Below are 27,500 nucleotides of genomic sequence, written 5' to 3'. Positions count from 1 at the left end.
AAAGGGAGGATTTACACGTTGGTGACCTGCTATGATGTACAGTTTGGAAGGTTTGCTAAGGATTTCATTGGGAGTGACCAGGGTATACAGGATTAGACACGAATCCATCAGAGGGTTAGCTCAAAGTAAGAGAGGCAAGGCTGAGATGGTTTGATCATGTGCAGACGAAGGATAGTGAACATACTGGACAAAAGATGCTGAACATGGAGCTGCCAGGCAGGAGGAAAAGAGGAAGACTGCAGAGAAGATTCATCTGAAAGATAAAAGAAGAAGATAAATAAAACTTGGCCATAATACCATACTCATAGTTGACTGTACAGCACGTATCTCTTTGTGTACAAACAGCATAATAAGCTCTGAGGCTCATGTTTTTTAAAAAGGAATCCATGCCCAAGTTTTGGTGTAACCTCTGTTGTACCTTCACTGCTCAGACTGAATGTCAGTTGAAACAAGACCTTCAAACACTGTTATTTTTTTTTACCCTGAAAGCTTATGGCTTATCAGGGTACTCACTACTAATATTCGCTAGTCTGCATATGAACTAGAGTGACATCCCATCTCAATCCATAAAGTTAAGTATGATGACGGCTCTTTGCAGCTAGAACAGCTTCAGCTCTTCTGGGAAGGCTTTCCAAAAGGTTCAGGAGTGTGCCGGACACTGTGCAGGCCTGTCATGTTCTTTCACACCAAACTCGATTATCTTTATGATCATTCATGCCTTTCATTGCTGGGCCCACATCCTCATTTTAGGTTTGACAGCGTTTTTAGTAGATAAAAGTGAATGGCTTTAACTGAGCTGTGGTTTGGGGAAGGTCTCTGAGGAGACTGGCGGTGGCTCCCGAGGCTGCCAGATCCCCAAAGAAGCAGTACTGTGCATTAGACCTCTGCAGCAGTATCACTGGTAGGTAGGCTAGCAAAGATAATTCGCCCGTGGCCTCAATAAGGTGGTCGAGGATTCCATAGAGTAGAGCGGATGAGGAAATTTCGGACAATGAAAGACCTCAATGGATGACTGAGGGGAACCCTCGATCAGGTAGCGACGTGGCTTGACTCTGAACTGAGGCTCTGACAGCAATGCCTGCTGGGATTTTAAGGCTTTGAGGTCATGGCTTGATGGCTTGTAAACACCTACGTGAGCTTGTCTTGGAGTCGAAGATGGAGAGGCCGTGCTTAGCTGGTTAATTACTTTGGGTAAGGTAGCAATAACTACTGTGCCAATTTCTATAACAAACTGGGGATGGTGAGAAGTTTTGGAAGGGTTGGTTGAACTGAAAGACTGATTAGAGGAGAACTGCCTTCCATAATGATTACCTTCAAAACAGAAAGAGAGCCAATATTCCACCAAGTGGGACAGCTGAACCTCATGGAAGATGATAATACCATTTGGGATGTTGTCAGAACTCTGAGTCAGCTTGCCTTGAATGACTGTGTGAAGGAGGGACGGTGATGCTAGTGAAAGCACACGAGAAGTCTCGAGGAATTATACAGATGGCAGAGTTCAGCGATAGAAGACAGAGAAGCTGGCATCCCAGTGCCAGAAGTGTTTGCTGCTGTATTTTGTGGAGGAGGGAACAAAATGGAGAAACTGGCATCCTGGTGTGAAGAAAGCTGTGTTTGCAAATGACCAACATAGAGAAGAAGACTAGCACGGTGCCAGGAATGTGCATTGTTAGATTTTGTGAAAGATGGACAGAGGGAAGAGAAACTGGCTACTGCAAATTGCAAAGGAATGATAGCAGAGCAATAAACTGGGAACCGGGTGCAAATAATAGCTTTTTCTTTTTTTGGCAAATAAATCTGAAATTCGGATTCATCTCCATTTATCTTTCTGGACTTTGTTTGGTGTGTACAGTTCCAATAAAGTTGAGAGCATGAAATTGTTCAAAATGTCTTAGTATGCTGAAGCATTAAGAGTTCCTTCACCCCACACTGTCCCTCCTCCACCAAACTTTACACTCAGTGCAGTCAGACAAGGCCCATTCTCTTAGCAACTGCCAGACTCATCCATCAGATAACCAGATGAAGAAGCAGGATTCGTCATTCCAGGGAACACATCTTCTCTCCTCTAGAGTCCAGTGACGACATCTGTTATACCACTGCATCCGACATTTTGGATGCAGCTGCTCGGCTATAGAAACCCATTCCATGGACCTCTCTACAAGCTCTTCTTGAGCTAATCTGAAGGCTACATTGAGTTTGGAGAACTGTAATAATGGACTTTTGCACACTATCCGCCTCAGCATCCAGTGACCCTCCTCTGTGATATTATGTGGTTTACACGTAATATACGAGCAATATACTGATATTTTCTGCACTATGAAGTCGTTAAGATTTGATTGGATGCATCATTCCAAAATTTGTCTGCAACGAAAAAGGATGTGAAATTACTTTGTCTTGATGCTCAGTCATCCAGGTATGAAAATCCTGTTCATCTAGACCAGGGGTGTCCGACTCCAGGCCTCGAGGGCCGGTGTCCTGCAGGTTTTAGCTCTCGTCCTGGGCCAACACAGCTGAATCACATGATTAGTTCATTATCAGGCCTCTGGAGAACTTCAGGACATGAACTTCAGCCATTTGAATCAGCTCTGATGGATCAGGAACACATCTAAAACCTGCAGGACACCGGCCCTCGAGGCCTGGAGTTCGACACTCGTGATGAAGTTGTGTTTCTTTTATTGCTCTGCTCGTGAAAAAGCAGAGCAATAAAAGAAACAAAGAGATTTGCTGAACCTGATCTCACATCACAGCTTTGATTACACTAGTGTTAACACAGCTAGTGTGTTAATGGCACTGAGCTAACTGCTGCTCTGAGACATGTGTGACACAAACACAGTGTGTGACACGCATGATCACAGTATTTCCACAAAAACATCAGTGTATCCATCTTTCACCATGTAGTCCTGGCTTCCTGCTTGTAAATGTCATTCCTAACAAAGGCCATGAGCCCCCTGCAGACACGTGTTTCACCCTTCTGACCTCATCAGTGCCCAGCTTTCCAAGCAGACATCGATCCTAACTGGTGATTGGCGTAGGTGTTTTGTCTGTTGATTGCTTTGACAATGCCATCGCCATGTGGCATTTATTTGCATGGTGTTTAGTCTCCCTGAGTCCCAGACACAAATCATGTTTGGTGTTTGTGATAGCTGGTGTCACTGAGGCGCTCTGTGGATGTCACAGAGCATCGAGTTTGCTGTCGTTTCATTCGGTCACATAATGTCAGCCTGTCAAAGCATTATTGATATTCTTCCCAACCAACACAGCTGAGAGAACACTGCTGTCAGGTGCTGGTACAAAAATCCCTTTAGTTTTTCTGAAAGCCACCGTTCAGGAAGTACAAAATCTTGGTTTGAGGATTTTGTTAGTGTTGTAAAAAGTCTAAATTGATTTAAAGTCTAAAACAATAACTTATCTATAGGTACATTTTTTATAAAAATGAGTGCAAAGATGGACAAAACATCAAACATAGGGTTAAAAAGCCAATGATCCTCGACTGTTTTATATTTAAACTTTTTTACATTGATAATTTAACCAACTTTTTTCATCTTCTGTCTTTTTAGTCAGTCTCACTAATCTCCTTTGCATGTCCTCAGACACAAAGGTGGAGATGTGTTTCTATGCTGTCACAGCCTCAGTGTCAGCAAATGATCATAGATTAAAAAGAAATAATAAAAGTAGAAAAACCCCTCCATGCTCTTCCATACGTACACTTGGACAGCCTGAGGCTAACATGTCTAAGTGTCATTTGTGCTTTTGCTGCAGTGACAAATCAAAAAAAGCCGACTGTGAAAAGAGATGATGGTTACCAGTTTATAAGGTGTCATGATAACAACAGTCCTCCTTAAAAATGTGTTTCCACATTTAATTACACACCATAACAGAATGATGTTCCTTAAATGATGCTTCCCTCCTTCAAACCCTAACGTGTTCAAACTGTAACTGCTGCCTTCTTCCCAGCAGCATGTCATGCATACAGGGAGTGCAGAATTATTAGGCAAGTTGTATTTTTGAGGAATAATTTTATTATTGAACAACAAACATGTTCTCAATGAACCCAAAAAACTCATTAATATCAAAGCTGAATGTTTTTGGAAGTAGTTTTTAGTTTGTTTTTAGTTTTAGCTATTTTAGGGGGATATCTGTGTGTGCAGGTGACTATTACTGTGCATAATTATTAGGCAACTTAACAAAAAAACCAATATATACCCATTTCAATTATTTATTTTTACCAGTGAAACCAATATAACCTCTCCACATTCACAAATATACATTTCTGACATTCCATCCATCCATCTTCATCCGCTTTATCTGAGGCCGGGTCGCGGGGGCAGCAGCCTAAGCAAAGAGGCCCAGACCTCCCTCTCCGCAGCCACCTCCTCCAGCTTATCCGGGGGAATACCAAGGCGTTCCCAGGCCAGCCGAGAGATATACTCTCTCCAGCGTGTCCTGGGTCTGCACTGGGGCCTCCTCCCGGTGAGACATGCCTGGAACACCTCACCCAGGAGGCGCCCAGGGGGCATCCTTGTCAGATGCCCGAACCACCTCAGCTGGCTCCTTTCGATGTGGAGCAGCAGCTGCTCTACTCTGAGCCCCTCCCGGATGGCCAAACTTCTCACCCTATCTCTAAGGGAGAGGCCAGCCACCCTTCGGAGGAAGCTCATTTCTGCCGCTTGTATCCGCGATCTCGTTCTTTCGGTCACTGCCCACAGCTCGTGGCCATAGGTGAGGGTAGGGACGCAGATCGACCGGTAAATTGAGAGCTTCGCTTTTACACTCAGCTCCCTCTTCACCACGACGGACCGGTGCAGCGTCTGCATCACTGCAGCTGCAGCCCCAATCCGTCTGTCGATCTCCGGCTCCCTTCTCCCATCACTCACGAACAAGACCCCGAGATACTTGAACTCCTCCACTTGGGGCAGGAACTCATCCCCGACCCGGAGTGGGCACTCCACCCTTTTCCGGCTGAGAACCATGGCCTCAGATTTGGAGGTGCTGATCCTCATTCCCGCTGCTTCACACTCGGCTGCGAACTGTTCCAGTCCGAGCTGGAGGCCCTCACCCGATGAAGCCAACAGAACCACATCATCCGCAAAAATCAGAGATGAGATTCTGAGGCCACCAAAGCGAAAGCCCTCCACCACTTGGCTGCGCCTAGAAATCCTGTCCATAAAAATGATGAACAGAACCGGAGACAAAGGGCAGCCCTGGCGGAGCCCATCACCCACCGGGAACGAGTCCGACTTATTGCCGGCAATGCGAACCAAGCTCTTGCAACGGTTGTATAGGGATCGAATGGCCCGTAGCAATGGGCCAGACACCCCGGTCTGGATGGGCCTGGGCCCCCTTTCCCTGGCGGGTCGCGGAGTATGGGGGTGCCTACTGGGGTCAGCGGGGGAGCTGGCCCCAGGGAGGGGTCACTTGCCCCTCCCTTACTTCCCTCCCCATCTCCAGCTGCCTCCCTCTTCCCGCTCCACCACAACCACCCACACATGCAGGACCTTGGAGTAGGGGTATGTCACCAGGGTGCAGAGGAGGCTACCCCCCATCCCCCCCCCCCCCCCTTCTTGCTGCCTCTGCCTCAATTTTATCCCACAACTTAGACATTCACACTACTCACACTCTCATTACACATACATATAGGATCTTGGGGGTGGGCACGCTACACGGAATCCAAAGTACCATCAGGGTGTCGTTGCCCACCTCTCAATTTTAAATACACGTAGACATTGAGGGCTAGCAGGAGGGACCATGCGCTTACCTGCTGCTCTCTGGCAGGTAGCTCCATGCCCTCCTGGGTTTTAATTGCACCTTAGAACACACATGCATCAACACTACAATGAGCGGGTGGAGGGAGGTTTGGAGTCTTCTCTCACCCCCATTCTCTGCGGCCTGCTGGAGCAGGGGGGGCTAGGAGGAGGAGTTGGCCGTCCGACTGCGGTCTGGAGTGTGCTGCGGAGTCGGGGCGGTTTGCCTCCCCCCACCGCAGGGAAAAGGGTAACAGCACCTGGGTGTGGGTGCAGTTCCCCCCTCCAGGGGCAAGGGTACCTAGACCCGGTTTGTAGAGTACGCTTGGGGAGTGGGATCGTGCGTACAGCGTCTCTTTATGTCTGTCTCCACGTTGGTTGAGTGTGGAGTAAGTGCATATGAGAGCATGAGGGTGGGAATGGATGTTTGTATCTGTGTGTGCCTGTATGTCTGTGTCTATATGTCAGGTTGGGTGTCAGGCGCCACCTCTCTGGGGACATCTCAGGCCCTCCAAGGTTTGGAGGCCTATCTACCCCCACCACTTCCCCTGCCAGTGGCGGACTCCCTCAGACATCGGTGCGTTGGTGGTTCTTTGTGTCTGGGGGTGGGCGTCCAGGTACACACCGGCTCACTCCTTGGCGGCCGCTTATCGGTGCCTGGAGCCTGGGGCTCGCTCGGGCACTTCGGAGGTGGGGTGCCCCTGGCCTCTCGGCCTGGGGCTCGGTCACTCAGGCACAGCTGGCTGCCGGTGTAGCTCACGGGCGCGTCACTGCAACCCCCCCTGGCTTCTGCTCCGCGGCTGCTGAGTGAACCCTCATCTGGGACTCTCCTCAGCTCTTTCTGGGACAGTGGTGCGGCTGCCCCTCTGTTGGTCTTCCTTGGTTTCTTGTGTTCTGGGGGCCTCTGGATGTCTGGAGTTTTGATCTCCTCCATACCTGCTTCATGCCCTGGAGGACGGGGCTGTGGCCCCCCCACACCCCCTAGCAGATCATTACATGAAGGAACCTTTAAAAAAAAAAAAACAAGCGCGTCCATGCTCACAGGTGTACACACGGGTGATCACACCCACAAACTACACCCTTTTTGGCTCCTACCTCAAAGCACACTGTGTTCTGTTGATCTTATGTGCTGCACAGTAATGTTTAATATTTAGTATTTACTGTCATATTCCCATATATCATTGTGATGTTGTTTATTCTATTACCCTTGTTCTCTTCTGCTTGTTTTCTTTTTTCTTTCTCAGCAGGTGACCCAGGTGATTGATATATGCATTTTTTTTCTTTTCTTTTTTTCTCTGCCCGTTCTGTTGGTTTTTGTCTTTTGCCCTTCTCCCCCGTCCCTCTTCTCAGCTGTTTCTCTTTCCCTCTTTCTTTCTCCCCTTCTTTCCCCCAGTCAAGTCTGTCCCGTATTCAGTAAGTGAAAATAAAATAAACAATAAAAGGTGAATCAAATGGGCCATTTCGGCAAGGCTGGGATGGTCAATTTGGTAAAGTAAATCCGTTGGGCATCTTTGTTTGCCTTTAGACAACAATTCTGATGCAAAAGAGCCAAACGGGACAGGCAAAAAAAAAAAAAAAAAAAAAAATCAATGGGCCAGACACCCCATATTCCCGCAACACCTCCCACAGGACACCCCGAGGGACACGGTCGAATGCCTTCTCCAAGTCCACAAAACACATGTAGACTGGTTGGGCAAACTCCCATGCACCCTCAAGTATCCTCAAGAGGATAAAGAGCTGGTCCAGTGTTCCGCGACCAGGACGAAAACCGCATAGTTTACCCGATAGGACTCCTTCTTCAGCCTGGTGGCTCCCTTCACCTCTGGTGTCCACCATTTGGTTCGGGGATTACCACCACGGCAGGCACCAACCACCTTGTGGCCGCAGCTCAATGCAGCAGCTTCGGCAATGGAGACGCTGAACATGGTCCATTCGGACTCAATGTCCCCAGTCTCCCTCGGAATGCTGTTGAAGCTCTGCCGGAGGTGTGCGTTGAAGATCTCGCGGACTGGGGCCTCTGCTAGACGTTCCCAGCACACCCTCACTACGCATTTAGGTGCACCAGGTCTGTCCAGCGTCCTCCCCCGCCACCTGATTCAACTCACCACCAGGTGGTGATCAGTTGACAGCTCAGCCCCTCTCTTTACCTGAGTGTCCAGAACATATGGTCACAGGACTGGTGATACGATTACAAAATCGATCATCGACCTACGGCCTATAAGCGCAGATGACAGTCAGGACCCGTTCCCCGACCCTAAGGCGCAGGGAACAAACCCTCTCGTCCACCGGGAAAAACCCCAACGCACCAGCAGCAAGCCGAGGGGATATTAGAATACCCACCCCAGCCCGCCGCCTCTCACCAGGGGCAACTCCAGACTGAGACAGAGTCCAGCCCCTCTCCAGGAGACTGGTTCCAGAGCCCAAGCCATGCGTAGAGGTGAGCCCGACTATATCTAGCCGGTACCTCTCAACCTCATGCACTAACTCAGGCTCCTTCCCCACCAGAGAGGTGACATTCCATGTCCCTATTGCCAGTCTTGGCAGCCGGGGGTCAGTCCGCCAGGGCCTCCGCTCCTGGCCGCCACCCGGCACACAATGCACCCGACCCCTATGGCGCCTCCTGCGGGTGGTGGGCCTGCGGGAGGATGGGCCCATGTCTCTTCTTCGGGCTGTCCCATGGACTAAGGCCCGGCCACCAGACGCTCGCCCTCAGGCACCCTCCACGGGCCTGGCTCCAGGGCGGGGCCCCGGTAACCCTATCCCGGGCAGGGTAAACTGTTCCCTCGATATTCTTTTCATAAGGGTCTTCTGAATCGCTCTTTGTCTGGTCCCTCACCCTGGACCAATTTGCCATGGGAGACCCTAACAGGGGGCAAAAGCCCCCAGACAACATAGCCCCTGGGATCCATGGGACACACAAACCCTTCCATCACGATAAGGCAGCGATTCAAGGAGGACATTAAAAAACAAAACAAAAACAAATCAGCGACCAATATAGCCACCTTTCTTTGCAAGGACACTCAAAAGCCTGCCATCCATGGATTCTGTCAGTGTTTTGATCTGTTCACCATCAACATTGCGTGCAGCAGCAACCACAGCCTCCCAGACACTGTTCAGAGAGGTGTACTGTTTTCCCTCCTTGTAAATCTCACATTTGATGATGGACCACAGGTTCTCAATGGGGTTCAGATCAGGTGAACATGGAGGCCATGTCATTAGTTTTTCTTCTCTTATACCCTTTCTTGCAGCCACGCTGTGGAGTACTTGGACGCGTGTGATGGAGCATTGTCCTGCATGAAAATCATGTTTTTCTTGAAGGATGCAGACTTCTTCCTGTACCACTGCTTGAAGAAGGTGTCTTCCAGAAACTGGCAGTAGGACTGGGAGTTGAGCTTGACTCCATCCTCAACCCGAAAAGGCCCCACAAGCTCATCTTTGATGATACCAGCCCAAACCAGTACTCCACCTCCACCTTGCTGGCGTCTGAGTCGGACTGGAGCTCTCTGCCCTTTACCAATCCAGCCACGAGCCCATCCATCTGGCCCATCAAGACTCACTCACATTTCATCAGTCCATAAAACCTTAGAAAAACCAGTCTTGAGATATTTCTTGGCCCAGTCTTGACGTTTCAGCTTGTGTGTCTTGTTCAGTGGTGGTCGTCTTTCAGCCTTTCTTACCTTGGCCATGTCTCTGAGTATTGCACACCTTGTGCTTTTGGCCACTCCAGTGATGTTGCAGCTCTGAAATATGGCCAAACTGGTGGCAAGTGGCATCTTGGCAGCTGCACGCTTGACTTTTCTCAGTTCATGGGCAGTTATTTGGCGCCTTGGTTTTTCCACACGCTTCTTGCGACCCTGTTGACTATTTTGAATGAAACGCTTGATTGTTCGATGATCACGCTTCAGAAGCTTTGCAATTTTGAGACGGCTGCATCCCTCTGCAAGATATCTCACTATTTTTGACTTTTCTGAGCCTGTCAAGTCCTTCTTTTGACCCATTTTGCCAAAGGAAAGGACGTTGCCTAATAATTATACACACCTGATATAGGGTGTTAATGTCATTAGACCACACCCCTTCTCATTACAGAGATGCACATCACCTAATATGCTTAATTGGTAGTAGGCTTTCGAGCCTATACAGCTTGGAGTAAGACAACATCCATGAAGAGGATGATGTGGACAAAATACTCATTTGCCTAATAATTCTGCACTCCCTGTAGTGTACAATTGTTAAAAAAATACACCCGCACAAGAGCAATGGCATCATTCTTGTAGTGGTAAAATGTAGTGTAGTGGTGCCAAACGAAAGATGAACAGGTTGTCAACATGGTTCTGCGGATCAACAGTATGAAGACGAGCACATACAGGAGAATGTACTGAGAAAACTGAAATAAAGAAATCAGGAAATGAACATATGGATTTGCAAATTCAGGCAAGGCTGTATTTCCTGTTTCTTACTACCTCCACCACGGAGCTTTTCTTATTCAGTAGTGTTGCCATGCATGTCATTCGGTCTGTAAATGCAGTAGTTGGGGTGTAGAGTAGGGTCATATTAGCAATTTATTAAAATTTTCTAACATTCACCAGAGTCTGCAAGTTCAGCATAGTGATGGACTGATTGTTGGACAAAAAATCCTTATAACTTAAAACTGATTCTTACTCGTGTGCTGTGCATTGTCCACATTTGGAGTTCATATACGTATCAGCGTTTAACATATCTGCAGCTGAGCCCTCACTGACTATTCCCAGGAGAACGTCCAGCAGGAAGCAGCAGCAGTAGAGATGAACTGTTCTGCTGATTCAGATCAGGAAATGGCCAATTTATTTAGAAAAATGCAGGAATGCAGAAGACACCCAGTGGTTTAACAAATCATCACACGGTGTCAGATCAGCGCGGCTCACAGAGTTGCAGCTTTATTTCATAGATAATCATACGTTGTAAGACAAGCAGTAACCCTTACCCCAGCCACTAGTCAATACAAAATAAAATGTGCTTATATGTTTAAAATAAACATAATTTACTCAGCGTTTGTCATCTGTACGATGAACTGACCACTCGTACACACAGTGGAATTTTTCGAGAATGCGTACATGTGAATTAACGTTATGGTACGTATGCTGAAATATCAAAACACTGAAAGTCCCAGCCCATTTGTGCACATATGTAAGGTTTTGTAATACATTTTGAATACATGCACAATGGTCCTCAATAAGGTTTTTATGGAAAACAAAATAAATGATCAAAAACGTTTTACACTTGATTTTTATTTCGATACTTTTAAATGAATTTACTAAACAAGGAAATAAATGCTACACATGCACTATATACACATAAATATAAAATAACAAATAATTGTACTCAAAATTATTTCAAGTACAGTGGGGCAAAAAAGTATTTAGTCAGCCACCGATTGTGCAAGTTCCCCCACCTAAAATGATGACAGAGGTCAGTAATTTGCACCAGAGGTACACTTCAACTGTGAGAGACAGAATGTGAAAAAAAAAATCCATGAATCCACATGGTAGGATTTGTAAAGAATTTATTCGTGAATCAGGGTGGAAAATAAGTATTTGGTCAATAACAAAAATACAACTCAATACTTTGTAACATAACCTTTGTTGGCAATAACAGAGGTCAAACGTTTACTATAGGTCTTTACCAGGTTTGCACACACAGTAGCTGGTATTTTGGCCCATTCCTCCATGCAGATCTTCTCGAGAGCAGTGATGTTTTGGGGCTGTCGCCGAGCAACACGGACTTTCAACTCCCGCCACAGATTTTCTATGGGGTTGAGGTCTGGAGACTGGCTAGGCCACTCCAGGACTTTCAAATGCTTCTTACGGAGCCACTCCTTTGTTGCCCGGGCGGTGTGTTTTGGATCATTGTCATGTTGGAAGACCCAGCCTCGTTTCATCTTCAAAGTTCTCACTGATGGAAGGAGGTTTTGGCTCAAAATCTCACGATACATGGCCCCATTCATTCTGTCCTTAACACGGATCAGTCGTCCTGTCCCCTTGGCAGAAAAACAGCCCCATAGCATGATGTTTCCACCCCCATGCTTCACAGTAGGTATGGTGTTCTTGGGATGCAACTCAGTATTCTTCTTCCTCCAAACACGACGAGTTGAGTTTATACCAAAAAGTTCTACTTTGGTTTCATCTGACCACATGACATTCTCCCAATCCTCTGCTGTATCATCCATGTGCTCTCTGGCAAACTTCAGACGGGCCTGGACATGCACTGGCTTCAGCAGCGGAACACGTCTGGCACTGCGGGATTTGATTCCCTGCCGTTGTAGTGTGTTACTGATGGTGACCTTTGTTACTTTGGTCCCAGCTCTCTGCAGGTCATTCACCAGGTCCCCCCGTGTGGTTCTGGGATCTTTGCTCACCGTGCTCATGATCATTTTGACCCCACGGGATGAGATCTTGCGTGGAGCCCCAGATGGAGGGAGATTATCAGTGGTCTTGTATGTCTTCCATTTTCTGATGATTGCTCCCACAGTTGATTTTTTCACACCAAGCTGCTTGCCTATTGTAGATTCACTCTTCCCAGTCTGGTGCAGGTCTACAATACTTTTCCTGGTGTCCTTCGAAAGCTCTTTGGTCTTGGCCATGGCGGAGTTTGGAGTCTGACTGTTTGAGGCTGTGGACAGGTGTCTTTTATACAGATGATGAGTTCAAACAGGTGCCATTCATACAGGTAACGAGTGGGGGACAGAAAAGCTTCTTACAGAAGACGTTACAGGTCTGTGAGAGCCAGAGATTTTCCTTGTTTGAGGTGACCAAATACTTATTTTCCACCCTGATTTACCAATAAATTCTTTACAAATCCTACCATGTGAATTCATGGATTTTTTTTCACATTCTGTCTCTCACAGTTGAAGTGTACCTCTGGTGCAAATTACTGACCTCTGTCATCATTTTAAGTGGGGGAACTTGCACAATCGGTGGCTGACTAAATACTTTTTTGCCCCACTGTATATTAAAAAAGGTTTCAGTAGGGTTAACAAAAGCCTGCACGCTACTGTCTTAAATATAAGAACTGTTTTTTCTTCCTTGGCTGTAAGCAGTGGCATCTTGACATCAACCCTCTGTATTTACCTTCACTTGTGTGGACGATGCACTGACTCTTCAAGACTTGGCTGTTGTGAAGAGGTTTTTCTTAAGCCAGGATTTGTGATAATGCATTTTGGTTTTCTTCGATGGGGACCACGGGGGGGCTGTGTGGTGGAGTCAGTGGAAAGTTCAAACAAAAGCTCACACTCTCTCTCTTTCACACACACCCGTGAACACCACCTTCGACTAAGTCAGTGTGTGCTATCATCACACGTCTTCTGTTCATCCCGTCACTACACTCTGTCACACACGTGCTTTATATAGCTGCAAAAAGCCCCGTAGAGCTGCACATAAGCCTGCCAAGATCTAATTAATGTTGACTGCAGTTATTTTTTATGACAGGACATAACTGGCCACTAATTAGTGTGAAATAGTGCCCAGTGTTTTACAACCAGTTAGGATGATTGTTGGGCTGTGATTTAAGAGCCCAAATTTCCTTCTCAGGTCTGCACATGGAGTCACACTGGAGGCTTTGCACAGACCCTAACCTGAATCACTGTTTCACCATCTTCTAATGTCAACGTTTGATTTATGAATTTCAATCTGAACTATAAGCATTTTGGAGAACCTCTTACTTTGAAAGCAACCACTTTTTTCTGAAACTGCTGAACCATTCAAGTTCACATCCTCCTGGAGTATTCAGTTTTTTTTACAGAATATCTTTGACAAGAAAATAAAATCAGGTCTTGTTGTTTAACAACACGATCCTCCCTGCAGGGCACAGGGATCCTGTCTGTTGCTCGCCTTTAAGTGTCAAAGATAAAGCTGACTGACAGAAGCTAGATACTGTGTGATGATGGGGGGAGATTCAGACACCATGAACCTCACCAGAGTCCATATACAGAGAATAAGACAGCAGAGGATGAATGCACACTGTTCCTGGACTTCACACATGTGTGTGTTTGTGTACTTTTGTGTGTGGATTGCTTCATTCCTTTTTTTCCCTCCGGCAATTCCCTGACTTTTAAACTACCTTGAACAGAATTATGTCTCCACCTTGAGAGAGCTCATAAAGTAGCAGAGAACAGCTCTGAATTTACCAAACCTCATCTGACACACACTGAATTAAAGACGCTGATGGAAGTTAAATCAATCAGAAGAACATGTTCACACCTGTTGACACTGTCGTTGTTATGATGAATGGTTTCACTGGATTTTAATGTCAACAATCTCAGAATTTTTTTTCTGCTTTTTAATAGTTTAATTGGAATAAATATAGTTGGCTTTTTGTGCAAAAGTATTGATGCATGAAAACTAATGTCACTGAGCCTAGATTTGGTAAATGGTAAATGGCCTGTATTTGTATAGCGCTTTTACTAGTCCCCCCCTAGGGACCCCAAAGCGCTTTACACACCCAGTCATCCACCCATTCACACACACATTCACACACTGGTGGAGGCAAGCTACAGAAGCGAGGCTGCCATATCGCGCCATCTGGCCAACACCAGTAGGCGGTAGGTGACGTGTCTTGCCCAAGGACACAACGACCGAGACTGTCCGAGCCGGGGCTCGAACCGGCAACCTTCCGATTGCAAGGCGAACTCCCAACTCTTCAAATCAAATCAAATCAAATCAAATCAATTTATTTATACAGCACTTTTCACAGGATAAAAACCACAAAGTGGTTCACAGTAATATAAAACAGAAATACATAAAATACATTAATAATAAAACACACAGCACAAATCTAATTAAAAGCCAATCTAAATAAATCACTCATGAGCCACGATCGCCCCTCTGGGTGGCTCACATACTAGTAATGCACAGTATCTATAGAGACTGACGACATTCAGTATTAAATCTGAATATATGTATATACCATTCTAATGATCAGAGGGGTGAGAGAGTGTTGCTCGACATGGATTGCAATATGCAAATCAAGAACATCTAGATGTTTTTCAAGATCAAAACAGTTGAGCTACAGCTAAGCCTAACCCTATGCAGGGTTAAACTGAGGTCGCAGAAGACATTATTTTGTCAGAGCATCTGTGTTTCTGATGCATGTTTCACCTGGTGTGACAGGTCTATGTAAGTTAAGGTGGTCGCTCTGGAGCAAAAGGAAAAGCGTAAATGCAGAGTTCCTACTATGCACCACTCTGTATATGCATGCCAACACAGACGGTTTAGGAAAAAAAATAGATACCAAATCTTTTACTTTAAAACAAGTGGTTTGTGCACACTATTGTTGCTAGCTAATCAGATGACAGGGCAAGTTACTGGGATTTGAAATGTTGCAGAAGCAGTACTTTACATTCAGATTGTTGCAAAAAATGAGAGGAAAACACGTTGTTTGGATAATATTTTGTGATTAAAAGTGGCCATGGTTCATTTACTTACTTGTGCTGCATTGCTTGTTAACTTGATCTTTTTTTTTTTTATTATCACTGTGACATTTAGTTGTATATGCCTTTTGTGCCTCACTAGCTGGTTACACTGTCCATCCTAGTTTACTCTTTAAACTGTTTGGATGTCTCAGTAGACAGTGCAGGTAATCTTCCAAAAAAAGGTTGACGGTTCCATCCTTTGCTGTCTACATGCCAAAAATCTTTGGGCAGAATACTAACCCCATGATCTTCTTATGGCCTCTGACAGTGGACTCATCTCTGTGCTTGTCCTGCTAGACCTTAGTGCAGCGTTCGATACTGTCGACCATAATATCCTGTTAGAGTGATTAGAACATGCTGTAAGTATTACAGGTACTGCACTGCAGTGGTTTGTATCATATCTATCTAATAGACTCCAGTTTGTGCATGTAAATGCAGAGTCCTCTTCACACACTGAGGTTAATTCATGAGATTCATGTTGATTCATGAATGTGCATGATTGAAATTATGAGTTAAATTATGCAATTAAACATAGAAAAAAGTACTTGTATAAATGGATGACTGAGGCAAGTTGTATAAAGGGTCTTGAGTTCTCAGGTAGAGCAGAAAAGTGTTATATAAGAATCAGTCCATTGCATTCACCATTTACCCAGATCATTGATTGGCTCTGCGGCAGTTACCTTGTCTTATGCCAACAAGACTGAGACTATGAACATGGCTCCTCCTGAACTATACGATAACAGTACTTAGGGCGATCGTGGCTCAAGAGTTGGGAGTTCGCCTTGTAATCGGACGGTTGCCGGTTCGAGCCCCGGCTCGGACAGTCTCGATCGTTGTGTCCTTGGGCAAGACGCTTCACCCGTTGCCTACTGGAGGTGGTCAGAGGGCCCGGTGGCGCCAGTGTCCGGCAGCCTCGCCTCTGCCAGTGCGCCCCAGGGTGGCTGTGGCTACAATGTAGCTGCCATCACCAGTGTGTGACTGTGTGTGTGAATGGGTGGATGACTGGATATGTAAAGCGCTATACAAATACAGGCCATTTTACTTAACTTAATTCTGTGTGCTTTGACAAAAACCATGGTGGGTGGATCGTGAACAGGGAATTCCTTCCAATGTGAGAAGCCCATAAGACTACCAGTTTAAGTTATGGAAGAATAAGGTGGTAAAAATGCTCTTAATATCTCATTTTTAATTCTGTGCATTTGTTTTGGATCTTATTTGCACTTCTTCTGATACATTTTGTGGCTTCTCACTAGTCTGTGTTTAAGGATTGTCTGGAGCCAACACTGTGAACAATCTCATATTCAGATTCAGGAAACCTGGGTGATAACCACCACTCTGACACCACTCGGTGTGACTGGGAGCTTGATAGGCATGTTGCTGAACTTGCTGCAGAGATGATAAGACTCGTTTATTTTTCTTCAATGATGTTGAAACTGTTACATTATAAATGAGAAGAGATGAATTATTGAAAACCTTCTCCTCTTTGATTAGGGCTGAATTTCACAATGGCAGATATTGTGGTGTCAACTAACAAGCATATTTGTATGACCATGATATTGTGTGACCTCTAAGAACTAATTGGCAGCAGCAATCAAAGCAATGGGAGTAAAAAATAAATAGTAGTGATGGTAATATTTAAAAATGAATAACTGCTGACTGGAAGCGGCATTGTGTCACTGTGGGCTACTCCTCCTCTGTAAGTCATAGTGGTGGCTTTGTGGTGATTTGTCTCATGGTTAGCTCACTGCTATTCTGGCAATAATCAGGCACTGATTAGAATATGGAAATGCTGAAGCCATCTGTAGTTTGTCTGTGTGCGAGTATGAGCGTAAGAGAGATTGTGAATTCTGTATCTGGTTGGCTGATTTGTTTTTGTCAATCCTGCCAGCATGCAAGGAGAGAGATGACTGTCTGTCTAATGTTTAGTCACGAGTTATGGAGCGAGACACATTGTGACCATGAGGTACAACAGTGATGCAAACAACCAGTCAGCCATCATCTCTTACTTTTTCACTACTACCCCCTCAATTTTATCAAGATACATGAACTTGAAGTTTTCATTCAGTCAACATTACACCTGCTTCATTAAAGCTTACCACGTACTAAAACAGAGATGTTTTTAACTTTGCATTTTCTGAGATGTGGGATCTTCCCAGATTCCCAGGGATCATTTAGTTTTAATTCCCAATGGATTACTGAACCAACTCATGTCACCAACTAGGCATGTTTTCTCACTTATAGACAAAACACCCCTGGGGCACTAGAGAGACAGATAGAAGCCAAGTCCAGTGAAGCCAGGAGGATCTGAAGGACACAAGAATATAACACTTCAAAGGTAGTTTTAATAATAATAATAATAATAATAATAATAATAATAATAATAATAATAACTTTATTTATAAAGTGCTGAATAGCTATTTGAAACTCCATCCATCCATTCGCTTCCACTTATCCTTTTAAGGGTCGCGGGGGGCGCTGGAGCCTATCCCAGCAGTCATAGGGCGAGGGGCGGGGTACACCCTGGACAGGTCGCCAGTCTGTCGCAGGGCCAGCACACAGGGACAGACAACCATTCACACTCACATTGTATAAGTAAGAGTATAGACTGTAAGAGTGCAGACTGACTAGTAAACTTGACTAGTAAGCTTCAGTCTCATCCTTACCTCACTCTTCATCAGAACAATCCAGTATAGCATCCACATCACTGCAGTCCCTTCAAGTTTTCAGTTTAGATTCATGAGTTTTGGGTTTTGTTTTGTTTTCTGCTTCAGTGCAATAAAAGCTGCCTCTTTTAGTCCACCCTTCTGTGTCCGTGAGTCCTGCGTGTGGGTCCTCATCCTGCCTGCCACACACCACTAAACATGACAGAATGATGCAATGACATGCACGCTGATGGACTGCACTGACTGCCTGGCCTGTGCAGTCTCAGCTGCAGTATCCAGAGTTGGCTGTGTGCCCTGCACAGCTTCAGCCTGCTTCACTCCAGCCGCCTGTGTCCGCTGAGGGCTCTGGAGATCCATTGTTTGTCTTCACTGGGGAATCTGGAGAGTCTGTCCGGCAACCACCAATTCAACCACCAGCTCAACCGTCCACGTCTGCCATGCCTCCACCGCATCTCTGCCAGAGGCTGTCGCGCTGCCTGGTCCTGTGCCATCTGGTCCTGCATGACAGCTGCCTGCCAAGCCTCCCATGTGCCTTCAGCCATGTCCACGAACAGCACGGCCTAGGAGCTATGGAAACCAGGAACATGGAAAACTACACACAGCAACATGGGATGACGCAACAAGAGTCAGAGGAAGACAGATGACTAAATACGCAGAGGATAATGAGGGGGATGGAAACAGGAGGGAAATATGGAAGCAAAACTGAACACACTGAACACAGAGCAAGGAACTATCAAAATAAAACAGGAAACATTAGATACACACCAAGATGCGGGCTTGTCACGTCGACCGGGGAAGAAACGGACATGCAAACAAACGGACACAGAAGATAAGTGAACATGAAGAGTAGACATGGGTGACTGGACATGAAACGTGGAACACAGGGAAGGCACAGTAACAGAAACCTAGCTACTAGGAACTATAACACAAGCAGAAAATAACTAAACTTAGAATACCACTAAATACATAAACACTATTTCACAGACCCAGTGCCATGACATACACTTGTTGATCAAGTTGATTTTGTACCTCATAAATAAAGATTACAACTCAGTTTGTTTGTTTTTCAGCTATTTTTTTTACCCTTTAGCCTTCACTGCTTAAAAGGAGAAACGGCCAGAGATGGGCAGTAACGCGTTACTGTAATCTGATTACTTTTTTCAAGTAACGAGTAAAGTAAGCGATTACTATTGCAAAAACGGTAATTCGATTACCGTTACTTTCCCGTAGGAACGCTGCGTTACTGCGTTACTAAAACCGTGATTTTTTGCGAGAATGTCTCATGACAGTGACGTAAGCGAGTGCGACGTTAGTGACAACAGCTGTGTGCAGATCAGCAATGGATCACATATCGATTGTGGGAGAGAGTGTGAGCGTGCAGCGGTTAAAGCGTGGAAGCACTGACCTTACTTTGAGTTTGATTCCATAAAAAGTGACAAAAACATTAGTGTCCGCTGTGCGTGGGAAGAAAACTTCTTTTTACAGCGAGAAAACCCCTAAACTTCCGAGCAAGCACCGAGTAGCTACGACGTAATGCGCAACTGACCGCGGCACACCTGCACCAGGGTAACCCTCCGCCTACCCAACTCCTGCTTTACAGGTGAAAATAGAGCAACAGGACCGCTGAGTCTTTGACTTTATTTATTTTCTGCTGTGTTTTACTTGCATCTATTTGAAAAACTGAGTGTAAACACACAAAATATTTTATTTTATGTGCTGGAATGTGCAGAAAATAGGTTTAAATGTTAAACTAATTTATTCAAGTCAGAGAATGTTGCATATAATTACATTTTTGCTTGATGCAAAACATTAAAACTGATAAAACAAGTTAAAAAAAGAGACTTTTCCATTTGATTACATTTTGTATGATGGATTATGTAGAAAAAGTAGAATTGGGCTGAAAGATCTATCACTTTATCACCTATTCAGGTTGTAAATCGTGTTTTTAAAAAGTAACTAAGTAACTAAGTAATTAATTACTTTTGAAAATAAGTAATCAGTAAAGTAATGGGATTACTTTTTTGGGGAAGTAATCAGTAATTAGTTACTGATTACTTTTTTCAAGTAACTTGACCAACACTGGAAACGGCGAATCATTTTGTTAATTACAGTTTTACACTTCTCTGCACATATGTACAATAGTGTAGGTCACATTATGAGTGATCTCAGGTCAGTGGAAGCTGACCTACAGGAAGCTTTGAAGCACCCTTGCCTTCAACTGATTCCCAGTCCTCACCTATAGCAGATGTCTTCACAGCTGACAGACCCACAGGTAGCAGGTCTTCAGTCAAAGATTATCCACAGTGTGTATGTGCAAACATCCAAAAATTGCTGCTTTGTCCTTTGTTTGCTAATCCTCAGTCTTTGATAACAGCTTGTAACCACAACCATGACTCAATGCTCGGTAAGAAAAGTAAGCTTGCAGCGACAGTATCCAGCTGTCACCACAAGATGGCAGAATATTACAAAGTGGACACAAGCACGCATTCCTACCCCCCCATAAAACATATTAAGGATTGTACATTAACACAAAACTGTTGTCGGGACCATCTCTGAATTTCACCAGAGAAACACACACATATGAAGAGAGAGAGAGTATGCATAGTATGCAAACAGCTACCAAACAGCCATCATAATTCATCATACAATGAGGAACAAATCAACAATTGACAATGACTAATTAATATTAAAATCTGTAACATAATGTTTGCAGTTTAGTCTGTTACTGTTACTATTTTTACCATTTCTTCTTGGAGCAACTGTAACCCACATAATTTCCTCAGGGATTAATAAAGTATTCTGACTCTGATCGTTTCAGGATGACCTGCCATTATCCAATCACACGTCTGCTTACCTGCATCTGTTGCTCGTTTCTCCTCCTCTTCTTTTCTCTTTTTTCTAAACTGAGCACCTGATGGCTTTGAACTTTTCTTGTCCATCTTCCATTGGTTTTAGTTTTGCACTCCAGTATGAACACAAATCCTCCAACCCGAGGATCACCACAACATAGCCTAACAGACCTACACCTTAGTTCACAGATTCACTTTGTCTCTGGTTTATTTCTGGATTCAAATCATGAATCCATAATGGGCTTGGATTTACAACATTATGAATGAAATGTGCTCTATTTGGAAGCAGCCGGCTCGCCTCCCCTATCGACGGGTTGTGTGAGAGACTTTAAATCATCAAACTGTAAATTATACATTTTAAATTGTTATTGATCCTTTACCCCGAGTCCTAAAGTGTATATTTATTTTCTTACTCCTCTTATATTTATTGTTTGTTAACTTGCACTGCTGTAACTGGAGCCTCATCGTCTCGTCTCTCTATATGCTGGACTGTCTGTAGCGGAGATGACAATAAAGTTTACTTTGACTTCAGCAGCGAGCAGGCGCACCGAGGGCTCTCCCTCACTTTTCGTGTATAGAATTTCGAAAAAATATCGGTGCAAATTATAAGTCTGTATCATGATGTCTGGTGTTTTCGCGTTTGTTGGTTTGTTTTTATTTTTGTTTTATTTTGCGAGTTGGTTATTAGATGCTGCTCCAGCCAAGGCTCGCGTGCGGAGTGAAGCGGAAGAAAGTGCGAGAGAGAGGGTGAGAGAAAGAACAAAGTCCCCCACGGCTCGCGATAAAGACTCGAGTCGTTCATGTCAAAGATCCGGCTCTAAGAGCCGTTTCGTTCGCGACCGACGCATCACTATTTCTAATGAATGGCACCAAGAGCCTGTCACGATTACTTTGGAGTGATTTGTCTCATTTTCAGCCCACTGCTGCTCTGGCAACAACCACACACTAATTAGTATATGAACCTGCTGAAGCTGACTGCAGTGTGTGTGTGTGTGTGTGTGGGTGGGTGTCTGTGTGTGTGTGTGTGTGTGTGTGTGTGCATGTGTGTGTCTGTTCCTGTCTAGCTATCTTTGTGAGGACCGAAATCTGCATTCTACTATACTTGTGAGAACCAACAGTCATTTGTGAGGACACACAACCCGGTGCTCACAAATTTGAAGATATTTAAAGGCTCAAAATGTGGTTTTAGTGTCAGGGTTACAATTAGGTTATGGTTAGGTTTAGTGTTAGGCATTCGTTTTTAATGGTTAGGGTAAAGGGCTAGGGAAAGCATTATGTCAATGAAGGTCCTCACTAAGATAGCTGAACGGGGTTGTGTGTGTGTGCGTGTGTGTCTCTGTGTGTGCGTGTGTGTGAGTCTGCATGGCTGATTTCTTTCATTGGATTCTGCCAGCACTGCAGGGAATGAGATGTTTGTCTTTTATGTCTTTAGTAACAAGTGAGAGCCTCTGTGTGAGGGACATTATTCACCCGTCCAAACAAATATAGTTAAATCATCTCTTACTTTTTCACTGTTACTATCTCATAGATATTATAGAAACGTTTTAAACTTCTGTAATTTAATAACAACCGACATTCCATCTGTTTGATCGCTGGAGAGTTTACCACATGACAAACGGGAACCATACAGAATCTTCCCAGATACAGGACATCTCCCCTGAATTCAACTGAGTCTTGGTTAAACAAAGTAACTGTCTAAGTCATAGTCGGTGTCAGATTCCCATTGCAATAAGGTGTCACTTAAGACTGAACAATAAGGATAGTGGAAATAAGAAAAAATTAGTTGATCCAACAACAGGGTTTGTACAAGTAACTGTGGAATGTGATGGTTCCACCTTGGCTTTTTGTCTCTTCAGGAATAGTCCTGTTTGAAGGAGCTTCAAGAAGCTCTTCTTTCACTGCTTTTTGCTCAGTTCTTTATCAAGGTAACACTGTTTCAGTAATTCTAGTCATAAAATTGTCCCTGTTGCTGTCACTGAACTCAATGAGAATTGTTTTGATTTGATTCATTTTGTTTAATTACAAAACATGTGTTTGTCAGGTTTCATTATGTGTTTTGTGCCAATTTTGAGGTCTAGGGAGGCCAACTCATGGCTGATGGTGTGTTTTTCCTATTCTGTTATCCTTTATTACACTAGCAGATGTTTCAAGTACACCATTAAAATTTGACAGAACTTTTTTGTGCTCGTTGCATCAGTTTTGACAAGATCTCTAACACCACTGCAGCCCAAAACCATTGAAACTTGAATTTATCACTCCATCAGCCCTGCTGCCACTGATTTCCAGTCCAGCAGTTGTATAATTCAGCATACCTCGCCCTTTTCTTCCTGTTTTCCTTTCTTAAGAATTGCTTGTTGACAGCGATGGCTCCACTAAAACCATTTCTGTCATTTGGTCAAGATATTTACAGAATAATGAAAAAACCCTCGTATGTGTGGATGCAGCACAGGTACCTATGTAGGCTCCGTGTAAGCCATGTGTTGGTCTGACAGCCATTCAGGGTGTACACTGCTTGTCCAGTGACATTTGGGATAATATTGTACCTCTCTTTAACACTAAGCAGGACATGAAGAACTTGGGTGGATGAATATGTAGAGGTCAGTCAGTTTATATTACTTGAACTGTTGTTTTTTGTGCCTTTTAAGACATTTTAGCTCAAGCATTATTATAAAATGCTGACCATCTTCCGTGGAAAGAATAACTTTTCATTTTCTTTAATCCTCGTCATTAAAACAAATAAACATGCTCTGCAGTAATACAAAGAAGGCCAATGTTTGAAGACTATGTGAAGGTAAAAGAACACAAGGAAAGAAGATTGGAGGAATTAATGTTGAAGAGTGGAGGGAATTCTAAACAATCATCGTGAAAATAGACTAAAGACTGGGCTAAAAAAGAAGATTGAAAAAGAGAAAGCGAGGTGTTGTGGCCGGGTGGATGCAAGAAAAAAATCAAGTCTCCTAATTGGCTTGTTAAGACTTGAAAGCCTTAAAGGAGAGATGGGTGGCCTTGACTGAGGGATTAACCAGGGGAAGATGAGAGTAAAGAGAAGGTACTAAAAGCAATCACATCCGTGTGAAGGAGCAAAACACAGAGAGGGACAGAGATCATTTGAAGGTGGGCAAGTGGTGAATTAAGTTGAAAAAGAGTCATTTTGTTCAGTTAGTGAGTCTTTTTGGAAAGACTGATTCTTAGGAGTGCTTGATCTTTGGGTGAAGGTCAACGTTTTAAGGCTGATGGAATGAAACTAACGTATTCAGCTCACTGCTGCACAGGGCTGGACTGGTAATCTGGCATGCCCGCCATTTACCTGGTGGTCCAACACACTGATGGGATGGTCGAAGGGTCGCTGTGCACTGTCCCTACATGTGCTGACAACAGACAGAGAGACATAACTGAAAGGGATCGATTCAAGGATTCAGCCACTCCAAAGTCTGAGGTCCAGTTTGAGGTTTCAGAAGTCAGAAGTGTAGCTGTCATGTCAGAAATAAACACAGCACTGAGATCGCCTTCAGCATGAAAATACATATAAATCTGTGTTAACATTTTGTGGTGGGTGTGGTCTGTTTCTCAGCAGCAGAGGAGCGATGGGGTCATTACTCTAACCATCTGTCCCCTATCAAAGCAGCTCCAGGACCCAGAGGAGGCGTGAGAGGTTCGGATAGCAGAGCGGTGGCTGGAGCACACTCAATAGTGTAAAACGTGTGTAAAAAACTAAATAAAACTGAGTTTGCCAGCACAACCTCAGCAGTTGTAGGGTGTAGGTGTGGGGGTGATGCAGAACTATGCACAGGTTACTTTAGCTTCCTCAAATGAGAAGCTTTTGTTTCTTATGTGACAGACATAAAATACGAAATGTGAAAGTAGAAGATAGCAGACAGAAGTGTGTGTACCTGTATGTGTGTTTAGTGGGGGGTCTGTCATTTTAAATTTAGTTGGTGGATCCACTCCACAGTGGGCTAACAAACAATTAGGCTGGAGGCATACAATCCATCCTTATTTAGCCTGCTCAATGCCAATCCCACTGGATTGGATTCCCACATCCATGAGTGAAGTTTTCAATCTGAGGGCTCTATTGAGACGTTGTCCTCTGTTTTACACTCCTCTCAAACTGAACTGTTACGTGATCACACAACTGAAGCTTTTTCATGAACACCTCAAGCAACCATAAAAATGTCCCTATGGTGTATGTCAGGTGATGTCGCCACAACTGCTCCCTAATCCAGGTATAGTAATGTTTTCCAGCTCCAACCAAAGAACCTTTACTTCAGTCTGCACCTGTATCTAGTAGTAGTTTTTTTATTATTATTATTTCACATTTTTCTGTAACAGAGCCCTGTGAGCTGGTGACAATGGGAGGGAAGAACTCCCTTTTTACAGAAAGAGACCTCAGGCAGGACCAGGTTCAGGAGGTGGGCAGCCACATACTGGGACCCACTGGGAGATGTGGGGAAATCAGTGAAAATCATTCAGGGGCAGAAAGGAATTGTGTAACCTTTGAGAATACACAAGTTGTTGTAACATACACTCAACACACACACACACACACACACACACACACACACACACACACACACACACACACACACAGTCTTGTAGTGTGCAGTATTTCAATAAATCCCACTGTGACAGAGGCCACGTGTGTGTGGAGGATTTCCCACACTGACACACACTGCAGCTGTTTACTGAGGAGTTTCACTGTTCATGTCTGGAGTTCAGCAGTTTCTCAGTCTGTCATGTGTCGGTGTTTGACGAGTCCACCTTTAAAGTTGGTGCCCTGTTCCATGGACTGTAAAACCAAACCCATAACATTTACTTACCTGAAGATACAACAAGTGAAGCAGCCGGGTTCTTGAATATGAACTCATGTCAGTGACGGGCCTGCCTACAGACCAGGGTCTGTGTCTTTAAAATGTCACCTGATGCAGGTTCTTTCTCCTTTTTAATTGGTTAAGTGGAAAATGTTGTTCTTCACTCGATCAGAGTGCCCAATAGGAGGAGGGTGTAAACTGTGAATGCCTTCATATAAAGCTCAGGCTTTTAATGCTCCTGACTAAAAAGCCATGACGGAGGCTCAGACAGCGTCCAGGCTGTAGTTCACCTATCTGACTCATAAACGAAGACAAAACTACAATATTCAAAAACTATGTAGAGGTTAAATGTGTAATGCAGGCTGAAGGCCACAGAGATGTGTTTGCAACAGGAAAAGTGCTTTAAGCAGTTTGGTCAGTAAGACTTGACAAGACCTCCCACGGTGAAGTCGAGCCTCCGAGTACAGAATAAATCTAAAAGCACAATGCAACTGTACCTGCAAAGGTCCCCGACCTGTTTTGGAATCATATTTGTGCTTATAGAGCAAAAACATGAGTTTAAAATTATTTGAAACCAACTGAAAAAAGAAGTTTCTCCTCAGACACAGAGGTCAGGGGGATCGTCCAAGAAGGGTGATGCTTTCCTCTAGAATTGATCGGCGGGTGGTGTTTCCTTAGAACAGAGGACTGAAGTGATGTTGTTGTTGAGTGCAATATTCAAATAGGTTCTTTAGATGGTTTAATATAAAAGTGTCCTCCAATGAGACGACAGTGCCAGCAGAGCCCTCAGCTCGTTTCAGTGTGAGACCCCTGGTTTATATAGTGGTGCCTAATCAGACACAGAGCCAGCTGCAGGCCAGGGTTGCAGCATAATTCATCACAGTGATAAGAAATGAACTCCCTCCATAAAATTGAAAACAGTACTGGAACACTTCAGCATTTCCCCACATTCGCCTGTTTCTTCTTGGTTTAGGCTTTTCATACATTCTGCTGTGACTGTTTGGAATGATGGGACACAAACAGGAGAACAGCAGCAGACTGGGTTAATGACGTGCAACAGTGGCATGTAAACACAAAAGGGCTGGAAAGGAATGCTTGGGGAATGAAAAGTGGCACCTTTAAAATATCATAGTTGTAGATGGCAGAGGCAGATCCACCAGGCTGATGTGATCCTGAGGAGATGAGTGCAGGTTCAGCAGCAGTCTCTTTACTGTGCATCTCCCTGTCATGGACGAGGAGCCGGTGCCCAGGCCACCAGGACCTGCAGCTCTAAGCAGCTTTATGGGAAACAAACATACTGTCACACAATGGATTGTTGCAGGTGGAGTGTGTGTGGGGTCAGTGATGTTTTTCTGATTTGCATTGTATCGTTACCATGGAAACAGAGTTTGGCATATTATCTGTGTATGTTTGTGTGTGTATGTTTGTGTGTGTGTGTATGTTTGTGTGTGTGTGTGTGTGTGTGTGTGTGCGTATGTTTGTGTGTGTATGTTTGTGTGTGTGTGTATGTTTGTGTGTGTATGTTTGTGTGTGTGTGTATGTTTGTGTGTGTGTGTGTGTGTGTGTGTGTATGTTTGTGTGTGTATGTTTGTGTGTGTGTGTGTGTGTATGTTTGTGTGTGTATGTTTGTGTGTGTGTATGTTTGTGTGTGTATGTTTGTGTGTGTGTGTGTGTGTGTGTGTGTGTGTGTGTGTATGTTTGTGTGTGTGTGTATGTTTGTGTGTGTATGTTTTTGTGTGTGTGTATGTTTGTGTGTGTATGTTTGTGTGTGTGTGTGTGTGTGTATGTTTGTGTGTGTGTATGTTTGTGTGTGTGTGTGTGTGTGTATGTTTGTGTGTGTGTATGTTTGTGTGTGTATGTTTGTGTGTGTGTGTGTGTGTGTATGTTTGTGTGTGTGTATGTTTGTGTGTGTGTTGTGTGTGTGTATGTTTGTGTGTGTATGTTTGTGTGTGTGTGTGTGTGTGTATGTTTGTGTGTGTGTATGTTTGTGTGTGTAT

The 27,500-nt window shown here is 44.4% G+C and overlaps 1 protein-coding gene across 9 annotated transcripts in view; it reads left to right on the top strand.

Moving 5' to 3' along the window:
- Positions 1-27,500, top strand: part of rbfox3a (RNA binding fox-1 homolog 3a) — a 589,353-nt gene that overhangs the window by 114,650 nt on the left and 447,203 nt on the right. For 2 of the 9 annotated variants that reach the window (XM_026177478.1, XM_026177484.1), the window contains exon 1: positions 16,926-17,518. The exons of 1 other annotated variant lie outside the window; for it this stretch is intronic. The gene's annotated coding sequence lies outside the window, so the exon portion shown is untranslated. Of the gene's footprint in view, positions 1-16,921; positions 17,519-27,500 lie in introns of those variants that run through there. 6 more of the 9 variants (XM_026177474.1, XM_026177473.1, XM_026177476.1 and 3 more) reach the window with 6 other exon arrangements.

This window comes from Astatotilapia calliptera, chromosome 8 (genome assembly GCF_900246225.1).
Source record: "Astatotilapia calliptera chromosome 8, fAstCal1.2, whole genome shotgun sequence".
Classification (NCBI taxonomy): Eukaryota; Metazoa; Chordata; class Actinopteri; order Cichliformes; family Cichlidae; genus Astatotilapia; species Astatotilapia calliptera.
Note: the sequence above shows the minus strand (reverse complement) of the source record. Positions and strands in the feature narration are given on the sequence as shown.